We start from the raw sequence: 18860 nt of genomic DNA, 5'->3' as shown, positions 1-18860 counted from the left end.
CACGGGCTTTCTCTTGACTGTTATAAAGTTGCAAGTCGTAAGACAAATGCAGTTTTGCAACCACGGGGACAATTCCAAATCCTGTTAGCCATTCTTGACTACTATGGGTCAGAGCCGATGGAATAAGGTGAATGGATTTCTGTCTAGTGGATGGGCGGGGCAACATTTCGTAAACGATGTTTACCTTGCTTAAGTAATGAATGTTTTTCGACTCTTAGGTCGCAATCCTTGGCCATGGCGTCGGCTAGATCATTTTTTACTCTATAAAAATTAAAACTAACGGGTTTAGGTTATTGATAATGCTGACAAAATTTGTGTGTAGTTGTAAAATATACACATGTCAACTTTCAGCTACCTCCGATGCTTTGATAAGGAGCAAAATCCAAAAAACCGTGTTACAGAGGCCCTGAATTTCATAGTCACAATTGTTTATTGTGTAACTGCGAGGTTTTCCTCCCGTTACATCTCAAAGCGTTTTACTCACATTTCAGTTTCAGCGCTGAATGACCTCATAGGTCCCAGCTCTTGGTCTTTGGCTTAAATTCTGTATTTTATGCTGTTCTGTTACCTGTATTAAGTGTTCAGAAACTTACATGTTTTTTAGAAACTTACATTTTTACATATTTTTAGGAATACTTATTTCTTATCTTGTTAACATAATTTTTCGTGGTAAATCGATGTTCCTTCGTCCATGTGGCTCATTGGTACAGGTACCTAACGAGTGAATGTCGCGACCTCATGTCAGTTAGTTTGATCAATTTACTCGCTTTGATTATCTGATATTCGGTCATTTCTCTGTATTTGCTGACTAATCACACTATCTGCCTTAAAGTGTGTACTTTCCTCCGCATTTTCTTAATGATTTGACCGGTCTTCATTTTAGAGGGCGATTTTTGACGTTACTTCATAATATAGCCTATCCATGTACCTATATATTGCCCGGATTTTTACATTGGCTGTCCAGCCTTTAGCTGTCTTTGTCTTGAAAAGCAAGAATGTCTTTCTTTGCTGGATGTCTGTATTCATAGCCGGCGTAGAAATTATTTTTCGTAGAGATGTTTAGTTTACAGGTTTACTTATCAGGTTTAATTTTGAATTTTGATCAGAGTTCCTCGTTTTATTGTTATTTTCTTGGTTGTTAATATGAGAAAATAAGTTGTATGTACTTATGATGGTGCAAGTGTAGGTCTTTTTTTTATTTTTATTTTATTTATTTTTTACTGTTTATTGAGATGATTAAATTATCAGCACTTGCATTTAATTTGGTTTTCCAAAAACTTTGGGAAATGTTTGAAAACGTCGTCTTGTTGACCACATATACGATTATAACGATTATACTCAAGTACGTATGAGAGCGTAAACTATGATTACAGAACGATTAGTGTGAGTTGTACTTGGTGATGAAACGGTTTTCATTCGTAAATGTTTAATCAGAAATTTAGTTAATGTTTAACCTCAGGTCAAAAGTACTCTCATAGTATGTGCGGCCAAATTTCAACATGTATGTTTTGCAGAATTGAAAATATAATGGTTGCAAATATAGTTAGTGTGGTAGAATGAGTCGCATTGACAACTTTTTTCTCTGGTTAACCAGATTCATTTCTTGATGTTAAGGTGAGCTCGAGTTGTTGTGTGTGGTTGACGACTGTAGTTATTTTTGCGATGCATTATTCATTCTTTTCTATATCACATGATTCGTCGAGTTATTTTTAATTTTTTAAAAATGATGTATTTAGAGTGATTTATTTATTTAGCTTATTTAAGACACGGAGCACCGTAAGCATTGCTGAAGGGTATTTGCTGTGTTCCTTCGACCCTTAGCTGAACCCAATTTTTAGCCTTTTTATTTTGCTCCTTTCCCGCTTCTTATCTTCAGTCTGGCTGTCCAACCCCTCTGACTATTTGCTTGCAGTTCCACTTTTAGGTCCTTGTACATCTCCTTTGATTGCAGGATTTCTTTATCTTGCTGACCAGCCGCACCAACTTCCCTTCCTCACTGCTTCAGCGCTGAAGGCTGACTGGAAGCCTGAAAGTGCCTCAGTGCTTGGCTTGACAGTCTAAATGTCATAAAGCAGTCAGTCACCTCACTGTAAGCATTTCTAGGTACACTTTGCTGATCATGAGAGAGAGAGAGAGAGAGAGAGAGAGAGAGAGAGAGAGAGAGATAGTTATTAGGTGAAAAACATGTAGAAAGATCGGTATGAAAAACTAGACGTTTTAGGGGCCATTATCTTTTCGCCCGGCGGTCATCATCTCAATTAAGATGACCATAATAGTGATGTATAATGATACAGTGCCATAATTACCGCTGAATAAGAAATAACTTATTGATCGGTGTGTCAGCTGCCGTGGTGGTGTCTACCGAGTTGGGATAGGCGGGGAGAGAGAGAGAGCGGTCTCTGACCATTGGAGAGGTCCCAGCTGGTAAAAGCGAGAAATTACCTGTAAAAGTGGTCGCATGTTAAAAGAAAGATATTAAGATTCAGGTCTTTTTACTTAATGGAGACCATTTTATGCGTGGTCGGTAGCTAGTTTTTTTCCCCTTCTCTCATTTTAGTAATCGGCCTAAGGTGGAAAATTTCATGTTTGTTTATTACAAGGCGTGATGGTGGATGTCAGGGAATGAGACTGATTAATAATATTCATTAGACAACGGTTGCGTCATTTCTCTCTCTCTCTCTCTCTCTCTCTCTCTCTCTCTCTCTCTCTCTCCATTGGAAGGCTAGCGAATCCGATTTTTATTTCCGCCATTTCAAGACGGTAATTATTAACTGTCGCAGTTGTCACATGGGACGTTTGCTGTATAGACTGCTCCCTAACATGCGCCATTTTCACGCAAGAGATAATTGCAGCTGACGCGTTATTGCTGTGACGATGTTCAACAACCGTAAACTCTCCGGAAACACTGCCAAACTAACAGATTGGTTTAACCTAGCGGCTGTTTAGATGACATCTCTGTATAATTTAGCCTGGGTGAAGGACATTATCGAGATCATAAGATTCCGTGCCACACCGCCTGGGAATAGGTTTTAGAGGTCCAAGATATGTAATCAAAGGGCAGTAAACAATTTTTTTTCTTTCTCTGAAGACTTGAATTATGTAGTTATTGGTCGGGAAAGGAATTGAGAGGTTGGGATGTACAGGAGGCTCTTGTTTATGTTCTTTCAAGAAGTGTTTATACACACTTACTTATGTAATTTCTTCATTCATTTTTTTTTCATCAAGTGTTTGAGGTGATTGTATGTTTTCAGACGTCACGAAGATGACTCTTAAACCTGGACATTTAATAGATCTATCAGGAACTTAGTTGTGTTTACATACTCTGGCCGCCTTTGGTGGAATGAAGATGATGGCTTCTATAATATTTGGAAGTTTACATGTAAAGTACATTTTCAGCAGACAACGCTTTCACATCAGTTTTTATGCGTTTTCAGGCCCAGTTTGATGGTAGATCAATATAATCCATGATCTTTTTTCCCTAATATTTTAATTCATTGTCTTCCACATTTGTTGCTAAATATATACAGACTAGAAACGGCTGATGATGATGATGATGATATATAAAATTCAGCATTGAGCTGTTTCCCGTAAAAGAGGGCTGGCTCCATGTTGAATTGCGTATGGATACTTAAATACAACACATAGTTGCTTCCTTTTCATTTTTACCTGCTGAATCGTGGACGAACCCCGTGTGCAGTGAAACTTCCACAACATCAGCAACGCATCCAATTCCTCTAAAAGCGTCATGTTATGCAACCTTGTTTTGCATTCCTTCTCGCTTTTTCCAGATATTCGACCCTTTCCTTTCGGTTTGTCTGTCACACGCGCTCTATCCAACCCTATCCAGACCCTCCTTTGTTTCATTTAACACGCTTAAGTTATGTTCTTCCATCCTCGTAACAAAGCTGACCTCTTTAAATATTTCTACATTCCTAGACCTATATATCAATTTTTTCTTGCGCTTGATGTACTCCGCAAACAGTTCAGCTCAGTAGCTTCAAGTTTTTTCTTTCACTGAGGAACGAGGATTCAGTATATTATATACTTTAATGATAATCCCTCTTGGCGTCGGTAAACAGTCAATGCCTTTTCCTGATCTTTCTCGCTTTCGTAATCACACTGTGAGTCATCTGTTCTCATACAATGCCCCAGTCATCATGTTTACAACCAAATACTTACTACGTATCATCTGCCAATAACAACTTTTCCGCACCTCATTCAAGTCGTATTTTCACATCCCAGAATTTTGCACTCACATCTACAGTTCTTGTATATGATTGATTGCCCTTAAAGTATACTACAAACTAAGGAAAATTATATTAATTTAAGGCCTGTTCTATACACCCTTGACCCCATTCTGCACAAGATGTTCGGGGGAGTTTTTCTTTAACACGAATACTACAGAGGGCCAGTAATCCTGGTAAATGTCATTTGCCCCGTCTTCTGTTATCCAAGTCATGAGTTGATCCTAGACATCTACGTAGGTTAGGTTAGGTTAATTATGACGTAGATACGTGTAAAGTAGACACATTTAGATTCATTTAAAAATATGATTTGTATAATAATGGAGGTAATGCGACTTGCAAATTGCCAATTTCCAATCGTGGTTTTCTATATTTTTCTTTTTGATTGTTTGTGGATATCTCGATGGTATAGTGAGGGCCTCAATTCAGAGGATTAACAATATCGTTAGGTCAAAGTAATATATATATATATATATATATATATATATATATATATATATATATATATATATATATATATATAAAATATATATGTATGTTATATATATTATATATATATGTACAAGAGACTGTAGGACACTTACAATGTCTAAACCTTTCACCCTAAGGCTATTAAACTCAGCCAATACTGCCTCCGCCGTCACACAAACAAGGTTAGAAATGTCTTTAAAATGGCGCGTGGTTGCTCATAAGGATGAGCTTTGACATTCTCAAATATGGAAGGCAAAATATCAGTGTTAACAAGACCTGACATTTCACATTGAATAGCAGCAATGTGGACTGGCAGCTTGTACCCTGCAGGCGTTGAAATTGCAGTTGATTGCAGTTCAATGTGTTATCCAGAACAGCGATGACTTGACAACCAAATCCTAAAAAGCCAGACGGTCGTACGGTTTCACTCATTCTCTCAAGATGACGCTTGTATCATTTAGAATCTTCAAGTCCATAAGAAAGGATGAGTGAAAGCTCGGCTTATGTAACTAACTCTCGCTTTGGAAAGTGAAGAATCAAAGAGAACTCGTGTGGGAGGAGCTTGGATGAACGACTGATTTAGGAAACTTTGCTTGTTTACTCACGGTAATCGCCAGTAGTACCTACGATTGTAATCCCCTAACGATTACGAGAATGATTATACGTAAGGATGAAAAAAAATGGATGTACCAGAGAGAGAGAGAGAGAGAGAGAGTTGCGCCATTAATCAAGAAACATAACGCTCTTATAAAAGCTTTAGTTTCTGCAAGTATTAGATATTCAAGCACCCTTCATTTTTTCGAACAGACCAATCATATGAGGACCGAGGTTATCATACTAATATATCAAGAGAAAGGTATTTGAAGGTAATATATATATATATATATATATATATATATATTATATATATATTATATATATATATATATATATATATATATATATATATATATATATTATACAATATATATGTATAATATATGTATATATATATTATACATATATATGATTTATATATACACACGTATACATATATACATACATATGTATATATATATATATATATATATATATATATATATATATATATGTATTTATATATGTTTATATATTATATACATGTGTGTATGTAAATATATAAATATCCCGTATTTGGTAGTATCGAATATGCATTTTAAATTTTTTTTTAGGTATCTGCATCTACGGTGATTTTATCTTACAGTTCTTATTTCAGCAAAGTATCAAATCTAGCTCTCTCACCATCCAGGATGTATGGTGAGAGAATCATATATGTATATACATAAATATGTATATATATATGTGTATATATACACCTATAAATATATGTATAATACACACATGTAATATGTGTATTTAATTAATTAATTTATTTGTTTATTTATATATTCATATATATGCATATACGCCTATAAATATATGTATGTATAATAGTGTGTGTGAGTGTATCGGCAGTGTACAGCACTTGATAAGGATATTTGTAATCTTAAGTCTGCGGCTGCTCTTTTTGCTTGCGTTTACCTTCATTCTTACATCTGCTGCTAGACACGCATTATAAAGGCCAAGGAGAACCTTTAGTTTAGGAAATCATTGTTTGATAACCTACGATCAGTTTTGACCTTCAGGAAATTAGAAGTTCAAATTTTAAATTTTATTTGGTGGAATGTCTTGAAGAGGCCTTTTCAAGGTATGAACATTGTTGAATGAGCCATGATTCGTAGTACTCGATGACCACCAAAAACAAGGGTCAGCGCTTGTGTTTGGATACCGTTGTTAGTAAAAGTAGAATGGAATGTAGCGTTGAAAATAACAGAAAACTTTGATGCTATTTTGAAAGTATAGTTTGTGATTGTAGAATTATTCAAGAAGGTTTAATATATTTGACATAATTACTATCTTTTGCATAGGTTGTGATTCAGTTTTTTTTTCGGTATTCGAACTAGATTGTCTGTCTTCCTTCGTGCCCTTTGTGACATCTCAATGCCAGCAACATGTCCTCATGCGGTTAGGACAAAAGGATTTCAGTTTTTAATTTTTATCTCTTGAAGTCTCTGTAGGGAGGTAGTGCTGCCAGTGTACCTCATGTGGTGCACTGTAGGCACCAATTAAGCTTCTTGGCAGCGTACCTACGGCCCCTAGCTGCAACCCCTTTCGTTCCCTTTGCTGTACTTCTTTACATATTCTCTTTCTTCACCTTACTTTCCGCTCTTTCCTAACAGTTGATTCGTGGTGCAGGTGCCAGGTTTTCCTCTTGTTACAACTTTCAGACATTTTCACTGTCAGTTTCCGTTTCGGCGATGAATGACCTAATAGGGTCACAGCGCTTGGCCTTTGGCCTAAATTCTATATTCTATTCTCTTAAATTCTTAACTCATGTTTTTCCTTAGGTGGTTACGTTGTCTCTTTTCCTGGAGGTATGTTAGTGTATTGGTTGTCTCTGCCTCTTATTATGTTACCACGATTAAACTGATCTCTTGTTTCCCCGATTAGGAAAATAATAATAATAATAGTATAAAAATAGTAGTAGTAGTAGTAGTAGTAAAGAAACTGGGGAACGAGGCAAGAAATGAAACGGAAATTGCATACGTTAACAGGAATACTGCTTTGACGAGTTAAAAAGCGGACAAGCAGGCCTTCACAGCGAGTAGATGGATGCACCTGCCTCCTAAAGATGGACCCGTTAGCAAGAAAAATCACAGAGCAAGAGCTAGATGAAAGCCGTCGACCTTGTATGGCCCTTCCATAAGGAAAACAAGGAAGCTTTGTGAAATTTGAGCAGGTGTGACGACTGTTTTGTTTGTTTGTCGTGTGCCTGCGGCTTACTAAGCGTAGCACGGGAGCCTTGACAGCTTGTCGGACTGACGGGAGCCTAGGGACGTCACAGTTAAGTAAGGAAATGGAGAAAATCCATAACTGAATTTTAATGTCGCTGGCTGATAAAGATGACGACTTTTTAAGTGGACATGGGTTCCCCTTGGCACCTTTGTCTAATGGAGCGAGGGTCAAGCTTGTGTCTTGTACACTTTTCTGGGAGTTGTGGTAAGGGAGTGCTATAAATATGCGTATATTGTAGAGTTGTATTTCAAACAACTTAATTATAATTTTTTGTTCAACTGCGATAAGGTTATCTTTTTTTCTGCATAGGCTGATATACTGTGCGAATAAATTGTGACTATATAATAATGATAATTTTGATTATCTTATATGTTCTTGGTAATCTAATCTCCAGGTTTCTGTATTTAATTCTTTCTGAAATGGATGAGTGTATACTAGTACATCAGCTCATATACACAATAATCACTTCATAGTAAACCATTTCAAAACAGAGTGGCTCAAAATGAGGAAAAAGATCGTAGTCAATGTCACATTCTTAATTTTACTTGCCAGGCTATAGATGATTCTTTGTTCAAAAATCATCTCGACATAAGCTGCCTCTGCCCCTTTAACAAGGCTCATAAGCTGTGTGTTGTATCCTGCAACATTGTGTACTATTGACGTGCATGTTGCATGCATTTTCATGGTGCCATGCTGGCAACTCCAGTTATCCAATGCTTTTAAAGTTCTTCTTCTTGCAATGCTGAATTGTGCACCCTTTTCACTAACATTATTAGCCTCCAGTCTTCCACATGACTGAGACATCTCAAAACTTTCTGATCCATGCACTACCTCCACATTTTTCTCTGTGCTACCGAAATAATTCACCAGGATAGCATTAACTAGCCCTTTCCTCAGATTGACACCCAGTATTCCACTTCATTTCCGTATAGGAGAGTTGGTTCAGCATTCTCGTCATATATTCCAACCGGCTGCCAGACACGTCAAGTCTTTGAAGTCATTTGTAAGTACCACGTTATCTTCCTTGCATCACCTAGTCTGTGCCCCCTTCTCTTATTCTACCATCATCCATTTTTTTTTATAATTCAGAATACTTATACGAATCCACTACCTATATCACCTTGACTCTTTCCAGCTTTATTCTTTCTCACATATATCCTGAACTTTCTGGTTTTTAAGCATTTTTAAAGGTTTTCATTAGTTTCTGTAGTAGATTTTCCTTACTGGCCTCAGTCGCTTCTGTGTCATTCGTAAACACCAGTTCATCAGTGTTCCATTAACGATTCATTTTCGTACCCCTGAACTTCCGCCCTTACTTCTTCCGTCCTTTTTTTGAGTTATTGCATTACTTGTTCTCTGTGAGAAGTCTAGTGTCATAGCTTCAAATGGTCAAAATGGACAATTTAACCAAGTAGAATCTTTATAGTAAGTTATTAACAGAATCTCTCTCTCTCTCTCTCTCTCTCTCTCTCTCTCTCTCTCTCTCTCTCTCTCTCTCTCTCTCTCTCTCTCAGAATGCGTTTGCAAATATCTTTAACTAATAAACAGTAAAATTAAATCACGCGAGAACGCAGACCATTGTTTGCACCAGGGTGTGAGAAAGAGAGAGTGTGAGGGGTGTACCCTAAGTCAGTTTTGTGGTACCTCTTTAGACATTTTATTCTTCTCCGCGTCAGTTGCTTCGTTTTTGGTCTCGTATAGATCTTATATTTCTGTGTTGGTTAGTAACTATGTTTTGAAGTTTGCTTGACATTAACATTTTGACTTTAGTGAGCTACTGACGGGAATGAGTAAATATAGTATATATCATACTAGATGTTCTAGTGATGTACTTACAGCTCGCTAGAGTAATCATTTCTCTCGTAGATTGTTTTCATTTCATTTCAATTAAATCGAATCCAAAGGCCAAGCACTGGGACGTATGAGGTCATTTTGCGCTGAAAAGGAAATAGAGTAAAATGGTTTGAAAGATGTAACAGGAGGAAAACCTCGCAGTAGCACTATGAATCAATTGTTAGGAGAGTGTGGATAGTAAGATGAAGAAAGAGAATACGAAAGGAGTTGCCGTAAAAGGAACGAAGGGGGCAGCAGCTAGGGGCCGAACGCACGCTGCCAAGAACCTTAAAGGCCGTTTCACACTGCATGCGATGCTATGTGCGATACGCTATGGTAGCCACGCTGTGGCACGTGGTTTTTAATTGCAGGGATCGTTTTAAACGAGGCCGTTCACACCGGTTGGGAAGCTATGCTACCGAAATCTGCGACAGCGTTGCCGGGGGTGCGATTTTTTGTGGACGTAGCTTGCCTCGTGGATGCGCACTTTAGGTCTCGCAGCAGATTAAAGATCCTTCAAAAGGATTCTTTATTACCTGATTGATACAAGTAGTACTAATCTTGTGATTACAATGTAATAAAATTATATACAAAGAGAATGCAAAATGATTGTAAGTATATTTTTTGCCCTTATCAATTGTCCATAGTAATTGATTAATGTTAGTAGTACACTGTGATCACAGTGTAATAAAAATTACATAGGTCTATCTATTCTATTCCGTACATATTCTAAGCATTCGTAGAAAACATTCTCTCTCTCTCTCTCTCTCATTAGCGACGGCTGGCCATATCCATTTCAAGTACTACACCTGAAAACAATGGAGCAGCCAATAGAGGAGATACGGAAATATCCTTGCATAAACGGCGTGACTATGATTGGTAGAAGAGAACTGACAGAGCTGGAGATAGTATGAAATATTGTCTCGAAATCTCTTCCTCCATGTCCAGCTCCAGAACAACACGATGATGATATTCACCAGATTCTAGTCTTTTCATATTTGCGTCGTGCACCCACTTCTTTTTTCTCATATTCATTGCTAAACTTAACAGTAATACAGCTCCTCCTCCACCACCACCACCATCTCAAGGGACCACAGCGCTGCAGCGAAAGAACTCTTGTCGTTTCAAGTCCACTTCCAGACTTTGAAGAGGCCCACGTCCGTGGATTGTTTTGAGAAAAGTGTAAATTCGGGATTATTAGTAATCAACGCAATAGCCCTTTCATGTCGAAATCCTCAGCAGGGTAAAATCGTTTATATTTTGTAAGTCATGTAAAAATACGATAGCCAAGTTTTTTTTATTTACCATAATCTACTTTATTATGCCTGAAAATGAAGGACTAAAACTGAAAAATTTAGTGTGACTTTGCTTTACTTTTTGAAACAAGTCCTAAATTGAATGCTGTGACCTGTAAGATGTCTAGAAAACCTTCAAGTGCAAGAGAAAGACTCAAGAAGTCAGGATGCTTTGGACAGAGGAAGGTGGAAAAAGCCCATAGGAAACAACGACCCTAGAAATGGGTAAAGCTGAAGACGAAAAAGGAGATTCTTACTTAACAGACAATTTTTTTTTTTTTATCTAGAAAATCAGACTTTTTTTTTTTTTTTTTTTTTATTCAGAAAGCCAGATCCCCATCTGTTGAGGTGCTCCTGTAATTGGCAAGAGGAAAATTTTAAGTAATAGAAGAAATAATAATGATACTGAGAGTGCTTCTCTCTTGCGAGGAAGCAACTCTGCTCCCTCAAGGATGATGTAGTCCAACAGCAAAACACCTTTTCACCGAAGGATTAGGTGCAGAAGTGGATGCGTGGCCACCGGAGGAGGATTCTAGATCTGTCCTGCTAGAAGCTGCATTTACCCTGTGCTTAGCTGCCCTGGCTTCTCTGCCACGTGAAGGTGGAGGTTCCACCACGAAAACGGCGCTGGATAACCCCTGGCCACTTAAGGTCCTCATAATTTGTTTAGGCATGGGCTCCGAAGCCTCATAATCAGTCTTGTCAGTGTGAAGTTTGTTGGTTTGAACCAAGAGAAACAATCAGTTGGGAAGCTTTACTAGGGTTGTTTACAGTCTCTCTTCGGCCTCCTATAGTAGATTCACATCAACCGTGCATTTGATGCCTAGGCCAGTCCCTTACGACGCTCCTGATTGGCTGTTGATAAGCCAATGACAGGGCTGGAAACTCTGTCTCTCTCTCCTGAGGTATACGTCTTTCAGGAGAGGTGGAACATACATCTGCCTATGTGAACTCTCTAGAGAGACTAAGAGTTTCCAGTCCTATGATTGGCTTATCAATAGCCAATCGGGAGCGTCGTAAGGGACTGGCCTAGACATCAAATGCGCGGTTGATGTAAACCTACTATAGCTGCACCCACTCTTTGGCCTTTTAAGTTACCGCCATTCCTTCTTTCTTCAGTCTTGCTGTCCGGCCTCTGATGATCACTTACAGTGCGACTGTGGGGGTTTCTCTCAATTACGACAATACTTGTCTCCTTTGTTTGCTGTCCAACTACCACAGCACCCTCTCTTCACTGCCTTAAGCTGCTGAATGGCCGAAAGTGCCCAAGAGGTGGGCTATACTGCCGCAATTTCATAAATGTACAACCAGACAGTCCTGCTAAGGCGACCAAATTGCGCTCACAAGAGCAGTAATTCCCGACATAGCCATTCATTATTTATATTTATTGTCTGAAAGTTCTTTTTAACTCTATAGTTCTAATATATTGCTTAATTACATATTATGGCCGCCGTCCTTTTTTCATTCCCTGCCGAGGATTGTAGCTCCCTTACCTCGGCAACGTGTCTTCGTTGGTACCAAACAATCTCGGTACTCTACAGACTGAGCGTCCTTGTTTCGGCCTGGTTCTTACGTATATCGTGCTCATTTTTAATTGTTATTTTTATTTATTTAATGATGAGACTCATTATAACTGATTTGTGGCGATTAACTAATATTAATGTTCACCCCCCTAATTTTATTGGCTACTGCGAGGAGGCAGAGAGAGAGAGAGAGAGAGAGATATAAAAGGTGGTGCGGGGGGGGATGCTTGTGCTAATAAAGACGCCTTTCTCATGTGATGGAACTTGTATCCAACGCCATCAGTAATCAGGTCTCTTGTGAACGATGTTAAAAAAATTGGGGAGTAAATTAAGTTAAGCCAGAGGGAGAAGCTGAAGAGAGCAGGTGAAGCTTTTAATAGGGGATGTGGCGCAAGTCATTAAGAGAGAGAGAGAGAGAGAGAGAGAGAGAGAGAGAGAGAGAGAGAGAGAGAGAGAGAGAGAGAATAATCTGCGTATCATTTAAATAATATGTCTTTCACAGGATCTTTTAAGTAATTTAGACCGTCTGTGGTTCCCTTTTTAAGCAAAAAATGCTGTTTTCTTTATGGGTTAAGCTCTTATAGTCTTTGCTTATTTTGTTTATTATTATATATTACTCTATGCCCAAGTACTCTTGTCTTGAGTTGGCTCTATTTACCAGCATGAAGCAGATGACATAAATTTCATGTTTCTTTAACAATCATTCTAAAGTTTTCAAAAAAGAAATGCGCGAGAGATGTGCAATGTACATATTACATAGCAGATGGGATTTTAGTAAGTTGTGGGTGATCGGCTGTGCACATTTCCATTTTCCATTGGGTGATCTTAAGATTGGCAAGCAGTCTCAACAGCTCTTAAGTGTTGTTTACTTGGCAGGATGAAAGCTGCGTCCCAGTCGAAGAGGTTTTCTACGTCTGCTCTAATGTGTTGCGTCGACAGAAACAAAACTAAGAACGGTTAGATTCCGAGATGTTTTCGAAGAGTGGCCGGTTTTCATGACTTGATTGAAGCGTATGAAAGGAGTTACCGACAAAAGCGAGGATCACCTAGAAATGCAACTGACGAAACACTAGAAATTTTTGCAGAACGGTTTTGGAAGGTCAAAAGCTGACAGTTTGCATAACATCATAAATCTAGACCCATTCTTATCCTGATTGCATAATGTCATTAGATGCCGGATCCAACCAGACGCCGTCATTTCGCGTATCAGCACTGTCGGGTTAGTGTCGAACCTTTTCATATGTTGACAGTATGCGTAGCCCCACTAGATGCAAGCAGTTGAACTGACAGTTAACGTTGCGGTACCAGATGCCAGACCTCGTCATAAGCTGACAAGTTTGCAGAAGAGACGTAGATGCCAAGACCCAGTCAATATCCCTAGACAGATGTCAAGAGCGCCCACATAAGATTTTGCATAGAACCTGGCGGAGGGTGACCAGATAACCAATTGATTAAACCTAGTAAAATTGATCTTAAGTGATTGAGACAATAATGGGTGATCTGTGGTGTTTAGGAAATAGATTGTTAAGCGTTAGAGCACAAATGATGGAATACTTGGTTGGACGACTAAGATTGGTCGCCATCCTTGAGAACGATTGGTAAAATATTGGATTCCCAAGAATTGGTTAAAAGTATGAAAAACATCAGTGTGAGTATTTTAATTTGGATTACGTTTTTGTGCGTTTTTATTATGCATCATTATATATATAGCTTGGGGTTGACAAACGTGAGCATTATTCAAACTGTCATCAATAGTTTTATATGTGAGTTTCTGGTACAGTTATTTATTCTGCTGTGAACTGCGATGAGGAATAAGATATACTGATTCTGCTGTAAAGTCATCGGAAACATTGAAGTAGATTCATTTGTACTTACTCCAGAGGGTGCGTTTTACGCTGTAAAATGCAATCAGAACTGTATAAGTAGATTCATTACTGTTAGTTTATTTACGGCATTTAGTTGTAAGTTTTGTTGTTTAAATTTTGACCTATATTCTCTTTTGCCTCGATGTGACAATCTACATATTGTTTGTATCTTAGGCCCAATTTGTGCGGTTTACAAAAGTTTAATAATTTTTAATTTTAATTAAAACTTCCGCCGTTAACCTTACTTTTTCAGTGCCTTGGTTTCCACCCTAGAGGAGAGAGTAGACAGAAGGGACGTGGACGATGGATGAGATCTTGATTGTGGAAGGAAGAGAAAGAAATTCGAGATGGAGCCAGAGAGAGAGAGATGGAAGAGAGGACAGGACAAGCAGGCCAGCATCCTTTAGAGCAGGTGTGGAAGTGTTGGGTCAGGGTCTTAAAAGGTGTTTCCCTGAAGGCCAGACTATAATGACTAATTGCGGAGGGTACAGGTACAGGTACTAACTGTATGGACGGTACCCGGGAACTTCTCCGTTCGTAGCTAATACAGTATATTTATAAAGTCAGTCGGAAAAATAATCGACTGGAATGCTTTATTTTGTATGGCTTTGCCTACTTATTATTTAGAAGATAATAATTTCAAAGGCAAAGTGCCTAATTATTATTTAGATACTATTTTCATAGACATTTGGGGGCCTAATTCTTATTCAGAAGGTAATTTCAGCGAGAAAGTCCCAAATTTATTATTTAGATAATAATTTCATTGACATTTAGGGGCCTAATTCTTATTTAGAAGATAATTTCATAGAAAAAGGACGTATTTATTATTTAGATAATAATTTCATAGACTTATGGGCCTAATTATTATGTATAAGTAATAATTTCGTAGACATTGAAACCTTAATCATTATTTAGATAATAATTTCACAGACATTTAAGTGCCTAATTATTGTTTGGAAGTAATAATTTCAAAGACATTGAAGTGTCTAATTATTATTGAGAAGTAAGTGCCTAACTGTTATGTAGAAGATAATAATTCCATAAACATTAAAATGTCAGACGCTAGTGCTGGTTAGTTGAGTAAAAAGTGGGCGAAATTAGTCTGTTCTGCGTCATTCAACTTTATGGAACCAAATTGGTGATCTTGGCACCGTAATGCCCCTTAATATTTGTCTTTGGTGGAACGAGGTATTGATATCTCTTTCTTCCCATCGTTGCCTTTGACATATTAGCCCCTTGGAGAGTACGCAAGCACCCGAGCAAGAACTGTTGCGAATTACAGACCTTGCGTTTATCAACTAGATAAAATTGCTAGTGCTTCGTAATATTATTAGATTTGTTTAGAGGAGCTGGGTTGTGACCGAGTTTGTGTGGTGCGTTGCTTGGGAAAAACTTTTACATTTGGCTTTGGGCTGTTTCCCTGGCGCAAAAAGTGCCGTCTCCCACAGTGGCAGGATTTCTCTCTCTCTCTCTCTCTCTCTCTCTCTCTCTCTCTCTCTCTCTCTCTCTCTCTCTCTCTCTCAACGATGGGGAAAAGGTATTAAATTTGTCGACTGGGTAAGTGCCTCATGTTTTGACATATTAGCTGTAAAGCATTTTTCGCGTGAAGTAAACTGCCGTATAGAAATAAAATACATATGAAACATAATACTAGCAAATAATACTGCAGATGATACTCAACAGTGATCGCATCGTCCAGTGATGTCTTGTCAAAAGTTCAAGTGTTCAGGCGATGATTATGCCAAGTTGACTATGAACCAGGATAGATGTGTTAGTAAATCGTCTGTGACGCCTTGGAGAGTTTGCTTAAACGGGAATCTTGAAGAATTAGAGAAAATCAAATAGAAAATCCTTCTATACAAGGAACTAAGACATTTAATTTGACAGCATTTTTTTTTTTTTTTTTTTTTTTTTTTTTTTTTTTTTTTTTTTTTAGTATGATGAATTTTGAGTGTGTTTATTTCTGAATCCTTTTGGAAGGAACCTTAGCAGATACTGGAATTTAGAGAAATTCCCGAATGGCCACAAGGGGGTCAGCTGATTGATTTTGGGGTTTTCAAGAATTACTGTTAATATTTGATAAACTTTATTTACTTGGGACGGATCTTCAATTCCTGTCAGTGAAATTATTTCTTTCAACGCCATGTAGGACATTTTTTTGTATTCCATTGAGTTCATCTCCACCGTTTGTGTTTTCGTAGTATTTTATTTTTGCATTAATCCAATATATTTAGGCCTGAGATGTTATTTTCCAATTTCTTGAGGGCCCAATATAATCTCCTTCACTTTGAAAGTTTTTGCCAGATATCCATTAGGATTCCCGGAATATTGCAAAGGAGGCTTGTAGAGTAGCAATATTACTAGAATTGAACACTTCGTATCTTTTTTTACAAGTTCTTGTAAAGCCTCAGTTGTTTTGATATTGTGTTGCCCCTACATTCTTTTTTAGTTGATAAAATTTTGGAATTTTCAGAAGCTGAAGCTTTAGTTCTTTTATTTCCAATGTTTACTGATCATATGAACTTCATCTTGTTAGAAAATGAGTTTTTTTTATGCAATTGACTATAAATTTTACCATGAGGTAAAGAAGTGAGGTTCCTGCACATTTCTGTCAGTAAAATGTTTATAAGACAAGTGTCATCCTTACGAGCGTCTGTAGACGTCATAGTATTAGATTTGATTGATGGTAATTAATCTGGTTTGGGTGTTTTAGTATACACTGTGTCATATCGTAGCACACTCGCCGATTTATGGGGGGGGGGGGGGGGGGGGTGGTGGGGGGGGGCGGGTTGGTTTTGTGCTTAAATACTTCCTTTGTTTTCTCCATGCGTTGGTCTTGAATGACTTTCGTAGAATTGGGCAAGGTTGGATATTTGATGTCGAACTCAGGTTTGTTTGTTCTTTTTCTTCTCTTTGTTTTTGTAATTGTATTGGCTCTGTGTCACATCGTTCCTATGGCAGTTTTTGCAAAAGTTTAGGAATTGTGGAATTTTTTGGGTAAATATTGTTCTCACATTGACTTTTTTTTTTTTTTTCCAGAACTTTAAGCCCCCTGATCCACTTCAAGAGATATTTACATTTTTTTTTCTTTTTTTTTTACGTGAATAAAGTTTGTTTAAATGCTGATTTTTTTTATTTTTTGTCACCTCTTGGACGCCAAGTTTTTTTTTTTAATGTTTGAGAAAGAGGAAGCACTAATAATGAGAGAGAGAGGAGAGAGAGAGAGAGAGAGAGAGAGAGAGAGAGAGAGAGAGTTGGTCTGTCATCCTTATGCATTGCAGGTGCAACTAATGACGGCCGGGTCTAAGGACTTGGCTACCTTGAATTCATATGCAGGATGTGGTCTCATAACCCGGCCATAACTTAGATGTGTTGTATATGCTGGATTGATCAGGCAATGAGTGAACCATGGCAATTAGACCATCCCCTAACGTGTGACTTTTATGCATCCTTATGCTAGATTTTTGACAGGGGAAGATGTTAGTGTCGGAGATAAACTTAATTGGGTAATCGAACTGCTGGTTCTGTCAAAGTGATATGCAAAAATATCTTGAATTCCGAGTTGCTTATTCGAGAAAATTGCCATCAGTATTTCATAATATGATGAAATTTTATTCTAATATTCAGCTTGTCAAATTTCTTGTTTATTTAGAATTACGTTTGTTAATATAGTATAGTCCTCTTGCATTTGAGGAATACAAAAGTATGTTTAATAAAAAAAATTGTCTTGTGTAGAGAATTGGAGAACGTGAATATTGGGAAAATTGATTATTAAACCGTAAATCAGTCTTCTCTCTCTCTCTCTCTCTCTCTCTCTCTCTCTCTCTCTCTCTCTCTCTCTCTCTCTCTGTAAAAGCGCCACGAACCCTCACCCCCGCAAAGAATTCTAGACTTGGAAAGTGCATTAGAATGCTTAGTTAGTTAAATAATATTGCACTGAAAATGAGATAATGTCAAACAGTGGAATTTATCATTTTTTGTTACTGCCCAAAAGCGCATTTTACTTTTGTTTAATTGTGCTTCGGATAACTCTTGGGAGTTACGAAGAAAATAAAGCGCCTTAGTGGCGTGGTTGGTATGGTGTTGGCGTCCCTCCTCGGTGGTCGCAAGTTCGATTCTCGGCCATTCCATTGAGGAGTGAGAGATGTGTATTTCTTGTGATAGAAGTTCACTCTCGACGTGGTTCGCAAGTCACGTAAAGCCGTTGGTCCCGTTGCTGAATAACCACTGGTTCCATGCAACGTATAAGCACCATACAAACAAACAAACAAAAACCGAAGAAAATAAATGAAATTTAAAGTACAAAATATATAATAAAATTTGAAAGTTGTAGGAACCCTTAGGGGAGATATGAAGACGTCGATAACTTGAGTTTTCTTGGCGACATCTGACGTCTGACGTCTTGAGTCCAGGTTCAGACTCACTGGCCGTGGCGTGTGCGTGTGCAGCAGTCAGTCATTATGAAATTGCTTGTGGTCATTTTTTTTTCTTTTAACGTGCATGTGGTGATCTTAAATAGATTTGCTGTGTGTTTTTGTGCTTTAGGTATCGAGTATTTGTGAACTTAGGTCTATCAACTCATACGTACACTGATAGCCTCTGCCAGGGCACCACCTGTCTTTTAACAGTAGGACACGAGAGCAGTGAAACGGATTTTTATGACGGTATGTTATGGTAACATTTATTTGGCGAATCCTTTTTGTTGGGTCTCGGAGGAGATTTGGCCTTGTTTATGTGGCGGATATTCTTTTGATGGAGAAACCAAGTGAATGTTAT

The 18860-nt window shown here is 37.9% G+C and overlaps 1 protein-coding gene across 1 annotated transcript in view; it reads left to right on the top strand.

Moving 5' to 3' along the window:
- LOC135212080 (metal regulatory transcription factor 1-like) overlaps nt 1-18860 on the top strand; it is a 117479-nt gene that overhangs the window by 34047 nt on the left and 64572 nt on the right. The window lies entirely within an intron of this gene.

This window comes from Macrobrachium nipponense, chromosome 40 (assembly GCF_015104395.2).
Source record: "Macrobrachium nipponense isolate FS-2020 chromosome 40, ASM1510439v2, whole genome shotgun sequence".
Classification (NCBI taxonomy): domain Eukaryota; kingdom Metazoa; phylum Arthropoda; class Malacostraca; order Decapoda; family Palaemonidae; genus Macrobrachium; species Macrobrachium nipponense.
This window is presented reverse-complemented; position numbering and strand designations above follow the sequence as displayed.